Source organism: Pan paniscus, chromosome 3 (genome assembly GCF_029289425.2).
Source record: "Pan paniscus chromosome 3, NHGRI_mPanPan1-v2.0_pri, whole genome shotgun sequence".
NCBI classification, from domain to species: domain Eukaryota; kingdom Metazoa; phylum Chordata; class Mammalia; order Primates; family Hominidae; genus Pan; species Pan paniscus.
The window spans coordinates 187,639,555-187,646,737 of NC_073252.2; the positions used below are offsets into that span (position 1 = coordinate 187,639,555).

The window sequence follows — 7,183 nt, forward strand, 5'->3', positions numbered from 1 at the left end:
TTATTTCAGTGTTCCTTAGTGCATAGAGATGTGTGGCTCTTTTAATTTTCCATAAAACTCATTATAACATCTTACTGACTCCCTCATTAAATAAATGAGTTAAACAAAAATCTTAGACAAATGTTCATTTTATATTTGTAAATCATAATTTACCCTACTTGAAGCAATTTTCCTTTAACATTCCTAAAAATACAGATTCCTATGCCCCATGCTAGACCTATTGAATCAAAATCTCAGGCCTAAGGCACAAGAATTTGCATTATTAGTAAGCTTTTCAAGTGATTTTTAGGCATACTATATTGTATTAACCATTACCATTCTAATTCTTTAAACTTGAATTATTGTGTTTATAATTCCAACTTCATCAAAGTAAACTTTTGGTTAGCAAAAACGGTAGAAACCCCCTTATTCAATAAGATTGGGACCAGTAATAAATAGATTAATAACAAATTTAAGTTAGATGGAGGAATCATAAGAAGTATTAGATGTAAGTCCTTAAAACAACTTTAATTTAAAAGACATGTGTAAATAAATTTGCCAGTATTTTGATGACAAGGTCAAAGCCTTGCACGGATTCACTGAGTGGAGTTTCTTGTGGAAACTATGCCAACAATATGTTGTCATTCATTTCTCGTTCACTTTCTGTGAAGACAACTGGGGTAAAGCAATCTGAAATCCTAGAGTATACAATTTTTCCCATTTGTTTCTAGTTGTCTTGCCCACAGTTAAGCTGGCAGCAACTGTTTGAGTGTCTCATTTTCCCAACACATTTGGTTTATTTCTCAAAGAAACAACAATACTACTTTTGTTATACTCATTTTCTCAGTTTACATAATATTTATTTTTTATTTTATTTATTTTTTTTTTTGAGATGGAGTCTCGCTCTGTTGCCCAGGCTGGAGTGCAGTGGTGCCATCTCTACTCACTGCAAGCTCCGCCTCTCAGGTTCACCTCATTCTCCTGCCTCAGCCTCCCAAGTAGCTGGGAGTACAGGCGCCCGCCACCACGCCCTGCTAATTTTTTTGTATTTTCAGTAGAGACCGGGTTTCACCACGTTAGCCAGGATGGTCTCGATCTCTTGACCTAGTTATCCGCCCTCCTTGGCCTCCCAATATAATATTTAATTAAATTGCATAACTACAAGAGCAAGAACAAATGGTGTAAACATATTTAGGAATGAACACAGCTTCCTCTTAGAAACTATATAATTTCTGTGATGGAAGGAGAAATGTACAGGCATTAAAAGTAGCTCAAAGGCTTTCAGTTTGCAATGGACATCAGTCAATAAGTTGTACAGGGGTACCAGAAAGTGCTAATTGTAAATCAGTTAAGTGGAGGTCAGTTAAGGCAGTATCCACTGTATCTTAATTTGTGAAGTGAATGTTCTAAAACTGGGTTCACTTTTGCTATAAAGGACCAGATGATAAATATTTTAAGCTTTGCAAACCATACGGTCTCTATAGCAACCATTCAACTCTACCATTGTAGCAGGAAAGCACCATAGATCCATGGATGTGCTCCAATAAAACTTTATTAAAACAGGCAGCTGGTCTGAGGTCCATGTATATATCTTGCTGTTTTCATACAATTTTCTAAGTTAGTAGTTCCCTGCCTTTTTAACAATCAAGGATTACTTTTAATCCTCTCCTCTGATTTTATGTTTCAAAAGCCTTAAGAAAAACCCACAAAATATATTTATTTTGTAATTTTGGGGGTGGTTCTTATTTTATTAATAAGTAATCAATGATATATAAAGGCTACCCATTAGGTCAGTATGAAATAATCAACATTACTAACTCTAATGACTTAGTTCTGGATAGAAATAAAATGTATTCAACTATATATACATAACTTAAAACCTGTATAGCTGTTTCTGGTGTAAATATATAACTTTTCGAGATTTTTCAAGTATTAAATACAACTTTTGGGAATCCCCACACCTGGCTCCCTATGATGACGTTCAAGAATTCCTTAGGATTCTGGGAATCTTAGAATGAAAGTCACTGCTCTGTAGGAATGAATGAATGAATGAAAAAGAAAAGGAAGGAAGAAGACAGAGCATGTCTACTAATTATAAATTAATCAACAATGAATGTTTATTTTATAAATAAATTTGTCAACTTAGGTTGCCAAATCTAACAAGATACCAACATGGCATTCATGGCGATCACACCTCTAGTCAAATTTTATTTTAGTTCATTGACTATACTATTAATATCCTGAAATACTCAAAACTTCTGTCTCAATTCGGTGAATAATTCACTTATTAATCACCCTATACACTACTTAATGAATGGAATGGTGCTTGGAATAAAGATAATTACAGGGCTAAAAGGTTTTTCTCTGGAGGCAGGGCATAGAATTTTGTTGTCTGACTTGAATAAAACAAAATTAATCAATATTTTCTGCAACCAGTGGCTTTTGACTTAGTCGTCTATTAATATCTATCAATCACTATAATCTCAGTCCTATTTCCTCCATTTTTCTTTTTGCTATCATAAAAACTTGTCCATTTTTTTCCTGTTAGATCTATATGTTTCTCCTCTTTTCTTTTTATCCAAACAACTGGACATCAACTTAGTACACATAGTGCAATTTATCCGAATCTTACAGAACTCACTGTTTCCATTTACATAACTTACATAACTGTCAAGCTGAAATCACTCTCAAATTTTTTTAATTCAAAATTTTAATTTAATTTAATAATATTTATTTATTCATTAATTAATTTATTTTGAAAATAATTTTAACTTGTATTTTACATTCAGGGGTACATGTGTCAGTTTGTTACATGGGTATATCTCATAATGCTGAGTTTTGGGGTATGAATGATCCCATCATCCAGATGCTGATTTGGTATGATTTGACTCTGTGTCCCCACCCAAATCTCATGTTGAATTGTAATTCCCAATGTAAGGGGAATGACATGGTGGGAGGTGATTACCTCATGAGGGCAGATTTCCCCCTTGCTGTTCTTAGATGGTAAGTGAGTTCTCATGACATCTGATGGTTTAAACATATGGCACATCCCCCCTGGCTCACCTGCTCTCCTTCCGCCATGGTAGAACGTGCCTTGCTTCCCCCTTCACCATCTGCCATGATTATAAGTTTCCTGAAGCCTCCCAGCCATGCTTCCTGTACAGCCTGTGGAATTGTGAGTCAGTTAAACCTCTTTTCTTTATAAATTACCCAGTCTCAGGTAGTTCTCTACAGCAGTGTGAGAACAGATTAATACATGAGCATAATACCCAATAGGTAGTTTTTCAAACCTTGCCTTCCTCCTTCTCCCCTCTAGTAGTCCTGGTGTTTATTCTTTCCATCTTTATGTCCATGAGTACCCAGTGTTTAGCTCCCACTTATAATTGAGATCATGTGGTATTTTGTTTTATGTTCCTGCATTAATTCACTTAGGATAATGGCCTCCGGCTGCATCCATGTTGCTTCAAAGGACATGATTTTGTTATTTTTATGGCTGCATAGTATTCCGTGGTGTATGAAATGGTTTGGAAGGTGGCCCCTATAAATCTCATGATGAAATGTAATCCTCAGTGTTGGAGGTGGGGCCTGGTAGGAGGTGTTTGGGTCATGGGGATGATGTCTCACGGCCTGATGCCGTCCTTGTGATAGTGAATTCTTTCAAGATCTGGTTGTGTAAGGGTGTGTGGTACTTACCCCCACTCTCATTTTCTCTTGCTCCTCCTCGGACCATGTGATGTGCCTACTCCCTCTGTGCCTTCCATCACGAGTAAAAGCTCCCTGGGGCCTCCACAGGCGCCATGCAGATGCCATCACCATGCTTCCTGTACAGCCTGCAGAGATGTGAGCCAATTAAATCTCTTTTCCTTATAAATTACCTAGCCTCAGGTATTTCTTCATAGCAATGCAAGAATGGCCTAATCATACTGTGTAGATGTACCACATTTTATTGATCCAATCCACTGTCGATGGGCACCCAGGCTGACTCCATGTCTTTGCTATTGTGAATAGTGCTGCGATGAACGTGCAAGTGCATGTGTCTTTTTGGTAGAATAACTGATTCTCTTTGGGTTATATACCAGTAATGGAATTGTTGGCTTGAATGGTAATTCTATTTTAAATTCTTTGAGAAATTTCCATACCACTTTGAACAGTGGCTGAACTAATTTACATTTGCACCAATTATGTGTAAATGTTCCCCTTTCTCCACAGCCTCCCAAGATCTGTTGTTTTTCAATTTTTTAATAGTAGCTATTCTGACTGGTGTAGGATGGTATCTCGTTTTGGTTTTGATTTGCATTTCTCTGATGATTAGTGATGTTAAGCCTAATCTTTGCCACCAAAAAACTAGGAAAATACAGTGTCACTTGTCAAAATAAATTGTTTTACTTTGCTTTAAAAATAATCAATTGAGTAGTATATTTCTTCCAGCAAAATTAAGAAGTAAATATTTAGAATTGTACAGTACCTTGCTGTTAAGTCTTCGCACAAGTATACCAATCGAACATAAAGGCCACCTTAAACTTTCATTTGAAATGAAAGACAATTTTTAAGAGGTTAAGGGCTAGTAACTTCTTAAAGTCCTGAAGTTAAATTAGCTCAAGTAAATGCAAAGACTTTCCTTTAATTAAAGACTTTTAAATGAACACTTTAAAGCATAGTTGGTTTCTCCCTCAAATCTTGTCCAAAGCTACTGTTTACAACTCAGTATATCAAAGAAGGTTTCAGACATGATTATGAAGCTCCCTCAACTTACAATGTGCTATTTGCAACCTTAGATGCTATCATTCTGGCTTTTCTAACTTTTAGCAACAATAAGCACACCCTTCTCATTTCTCCCCCACCCTGACTTACCCCTCTTTTCATTTAATATACAATTTTTCTCAGAGTGTTCTTACACATCTTTAACTGTAAATATGACAAAAGCACATAGTATAGTACATGTATCACATGTATAAATGCTGTATCTAGTCATACAATTTTCCTTTTAAAAAAGAAATATTTTATTTTCAAAAAGCAAAGACTCTAGGAATCTTTTCTAGCTGCCAGTCATAAAAACATAAATTCCTGGTTAGTTTCCCAAATTTGCCTGACCATAAGAACCACTTGTGATACTTGTCAAACACATGTATGCTGAGTCCTGAATCAGAATCACCAGGTGAGAGGCCTGGGAATACACATTTTAAACAAATGTCCACAGTGATTATGATTAGTAAAGCTTGAAAAACATTTCATTAGGATCTTTATGACTGAATAACCTCACAAACATAGGAAAGTTACTGGAAAAAAATATGAGCAGAATTTCAGAATCCTGCCTTTGCTGAAAGTGTTTGTTCCCTCCTCCTCTACTCATCAAGACCTGACTGCTTATGCAACTCCCCCAAACCATCAATGGGAAGAGCTGAAAATGATTTTAATGAAGAAGAAAAGCTGATGTTTAATTTCAAAACTGACGGTTAGAATAGAAGGGAGAGGCATGAATTTATCTTGATTCTAACAGAAAAAGCATTGTATTTGGGTCTACAAACGAAATTGGTTTCATTTTTATTTTTTGTAAGTTTTCGCCAAACTCTGTGCAAATATAGAGGCTGGGCAAGAAAGAAAGAAATCCAGAAATACGGCATATGCCATCCCTTATTTATTTCCCCATGCGACCAGCCAACAGCTTCTTCACCTAGTCCCTGCTTCAAGCTGACTTTCAGTCTACTTCTGTATCGGAAATGGAGCTTCCCCAAAGACTGCCTCAATGTCAGTTACCCAGAGGCCTTTTTTCCATCTTGGGCTCCTAAACTTCTATGATATTAAATGATACTACCCTTTCTGGAAATTCTCCTTAGCTTTGATTTCTATAATTTAACTCTGTTTCATTCCTTCTTTTATAGCCTTTTTTTTCTCTATCCCTTTACTGTAGACATGTTGTACGACTTTGTTCTTGACTTTCTGATCTCTCCACATTCATTCCTTCAGAGCATGTAACCATTTTCTCGGTGTCGGGCTTCCTGACTATCTGATTATTACCATCATATAACGATGTTGGTGATGAGCATAGCTAACATATCCTAGGCATTTTCCATGTAGGTTATAATAAGCACCCTATATAACTCGTACCATTTAATTCTTCAACCCTAAATGATACTATTACTAACCACATTGTATGAGATGAGGAAACAGATTTTCATCAAAACCCTGGAAAGCCAACGTGAGGAGCCCCTGTGTGTCTCCTTTGTTAATGACTCCGGGCATCATGGCATGTGGATTGCCATGGAATGGGGATTAGGAAGCGCAGCACTGTGAAAACACCGGAAAATACGTTATCATAGCGGTAAGGACGCTCATCTCTGCACATCGTGACGGTTTTGTTTCTGAGTCAGGTTTGAGATGAGCCAATCCTGACTCCATGGTGCCACCAGGGATCACGAATTTAATAAGATCTTCGTGGATGCTTGGAACCCAACTGGTCTCGGTTTTCTACTTTAGGGAAAGAGCCACAGCTTGAGTGGGGTGGTTTTGGTGTCACATACGCGATTAATAACACCCACCGCTGCAGAGGAATCACTGTGGACTACTCCTCCTTTCATCCCATGCTCTTGCGATTGATCCCTCTCACCTGTTTACTGATTTCATTCAAATTCTTCAGCGACCACAGGACCCCGACTTGCCTTCTCTATCCTGGTTCCCTCACTCTGCTTTACAGGCCTGGCCTGCTCGCGGCTCCTCACACCAGCGCTGCACGGCTCCCTCCACGCCTCCGCCCTGTTTCCTGCATCAGACAGGACTAGCTTCCTCCATCTCTGTCGGGCAAATGCCTGCCCAGCGTTCAAGACCCTCCTCAGATGCCGCCTCCACGATTAGGCTTCTTTCCGACCCCTGAGCCTGTAACACGGGCCACCATAACTCTCCACCTCAGCCCACATTCCCACAGCACTCGCGACGTCCGCGACCCTCAACATGGCGCTTCATTCTATTTTAGGGTATTTCCTGCTTGTTTCCTGCACACACAGTCGCGCGAGGCGCAGTCCTGAGTGACCCACGCACGAGTGACCCACGCACGGGTGGCCCGCGCTTCCAGCCGCGCCGCCGCAGGCCAGCGAGGGCAACCTGAGCCGCTTCCCGCCCCCGCGAGGACCGTCGCCAGCCCGCTGCTCTAGCAGGAGGCGGTTCCACAGCGCGCCCGGCAGCCCAGCCACCGTCCGCACCGCGCCTCGGG

The 7,183-nt window shown here is 39.2% G+C and overlaps 1 long non-coding RNA gene across 2 annotated transcripts in view; it reads right to left on the reverse strand.

Annotated features, from left to right (window-relative positions):
• Positions 1–7,172, reverse strand: part of LOC117980140 (uncharacterized) — a 278,642-nt gene extending 271,470 nt beyond the window's left edge. For both annotated transcript variants that reach the window (XR_010112080.1, XR_010112079.1), the window contains exons 1-3: positions 6,584–7,172; positions 3,673–3,809; positions 3,043–3,144 (exon numbers count right to left, since the gene is read on the reverse strand). This is a non-coding gene — a long non-coding RNA (uncharacterized LOC117980140). The remainder of the gene's footprint in view (positions 1–3,042; positions 3,145–3,672; positions 3,810–6,583) is intronic.
• Between the last annotated feature and the right edge of the window lie 11 nt (positions 7,173–7,183).